This window comes from Equus quagga, chromosome 15 (genome assembly GCF_021613505.1).
Source record: "Equus quagga isolate Etosha38 chromosome 15, UCLA_HA_Equagga_1.0, whole genome shotgun sequence".
In the NCBI taxonomy this organism is placed as follows: domain Eukaryota; kingdom Metazoa; phylum Chordata; class Mammalia; order Perissodactyla; family Equidae; genus Equus; species Equus quagga.
In genome coordinates, this window is record NC_060281.1 from 38,107,767 (window position 1) to 38,110,012 (window position 2,246).

Consider the following 2,246-nt stretch of genomic DNA (forward strand, 5'->3'; position numbering starts at 1 on the left):
AGACGTAACTAAGCATTCCATAAATATTTATTGGGAGCAATCAGTTGGTTTTTTTTAATTTCCCATTCTATAACTGTACAGAAAACAGAAACAAGTGCTGGGTAAGTTGACTGTGGAGGTTAAAAATCTGCTCAGTTGCTTTTCCTGAGTGCAAGAATGCATGTGCCACACCGTTGAACTGAAAAAGTCATTAATCCTATTTCTGTCCATGGCTATGCCATATCCCTGGAGCCTGGGTAGCTCAGTTGGTAGAGCATCAGACTTTTAATCTGAGGGTCCAGGGTTCAAGTCCCTGTCCAGGCGCTGGGGTGTGCTATTCCCTTGGTCCAAAAGATACTTAATTCTCATCTGCTGAAGACAGAAATTTGGGTTAAAGTTTGAAGACTTTTACTTGTATGGAGTGAGTAAATGCCAAGTCAGTTACTTTAACCAGGAGCTGAGATTTGCTATCCTATTCCAAGCAGAAGATGACTTTAGCAGTTTTTAATGGAGATTTCCTGAGTAACACAGTACAAAGGCTTACGGCCCATGAAATATAAGAAAGCTATCCTTCTAGATAAGTGTGTTTTAGAAAAGGAACAAGAAACTGTATTTATTGAGTAAAGTATTCACTGCGTCAGAACCCAGGACTTTTAGATTTTCAGTTCTTCACTCTTACAACTGAACTACATAACGGATGAGGAAAGCTCTCCACCAAACCATGGTAATGTCACATTCTGATGATAAACACACATGGTAGGGAGTTATATGACAAATACTGCAGTATGGTCTTTAGGCGAAATACTCACCCTACCCAGAAATAGCAGGACACTTTAACATTCAGTTCCACAGTTTTGGCCAATTGTTTGTTGATGGTGCAGTTGATTGCTCAGTGGATTGCATTTTTCTTTAGAAATATGCATTTCCCCTCTCTCTTTGCCAAAGAATTGTACTTCCCATTCCATTTGAAGGTTATATGATGATCTACATAGAAAATCATAAGGAACCTAAAAACAAACAAACAAAAAACTTCCTAGAACTACTAAGAATGTTCAGTAGAGTCACAGAATACAAGATCAAAACAGAAAAATCCATAGTATTTCTATATACTAGCAATAAACCCGTGGGTGCCAGAATTAAAATACAGTACCATTTACATTGCTAAAAAAAGACAGAAAGAAAGAAAAGCTTAGATGCAAATCTACCCGAACATGTACATGCTGAAAACTACAAAACTACACAACGCTGATGAAAGGAATCAAAGACCTAAGTAAATGGAGAGATATTCTGTGTTCATTGATAGGAAGACTCAACATAGTAGAGATATCAGCTCTCCTCAAAATGGTATACAGGTTTAAGACAATTCCTATCAAAATCTAGTAAGATGTTTTTGTAGATTTAGACATGACTATTCTAAAATTTATATGTAAAGGCAAATGAGTTAGAATACCTAAAATGACTCTGAAAAAGAGGAAGAGGGGCCGGCCCCGTGGCCGAGTGGTTAAGTTTGTGTGCTCTGCTTCAGCTGCCCAGAGGTTCGCCGGTTCGGATCGTGGGTGCAGACCTAGCACTGCTCATCAAGCCATGCTGAGGCAGCGGCCCACATAGCACAGCTAGAAGGACCTGTAGCTAGAATATACAATTATGTACTGGGGGACTTTGGGGAGAAGAAAGAAAAAAAGCGAAAGATTGGCCGCAGATGTAAGCTCAGGGCCATTTTTTTTTTTTAAAGAGGAAAAAGTGTAAAAAAGTCTCTCACGATTTCAATACTTATTCTACTGCCACAGTAATTTAAAAAATGTGCATTATTGGCAGAGGGATAGACAGATAAGTCAATGAAACAGCACAGAGAACCCAGAAATCACATATAAATATAGCTAAGTTATTTTTGACAAAAATGCAAAAGCAATTCAGCAGAGGAAGGAAAGTCTTAGTCTTTTCAAAAAAATAGTGGTGGAGCAATTGGATATCCACGGGCAAAAAACGTGAACCTCAACCTAAACCTCACACTTTATTAAACAAATTAACTGAAAACAGTTCATAGATTTAAAATAAAATATAAAACTTTTAGAAGAAAAAAATATAAGAGAAAATTTGTGGGACCAAATTGTGCTGCTGCACAATCTCCCACTCAGAAGTGACTGGACAGTGATGAAAAGAAATCCTCCCAGTGGGTAGAGCTTTAGATGGTTCATTTGATCATCCACTTTATATGGAGAGAGGAGAGGCCTAAGGTAAGGCTGGATATGGAACCCTAGGCAGTAGGG

The 2,246-nt window shown here is 38.3% G+C and overlaps 1 non-coding gene across 1 annotated transcript; it reads left to right on the forward strand.

Moving 5' to 3' along the window:
* Positions 1 to 230: 230 nt before the first annotated feature.
* On the forward strand, positions 231 to 303 carry TRNAK-UUU (transfer RNA lysine (anticodon UUU)). Its single transcript has one exon. It is a non-coding gene; the product is annotated as a tRNA-Lys (tRNA).
* Positions 304 to 2,246: the final 1,943 nt, after the last annotated feature.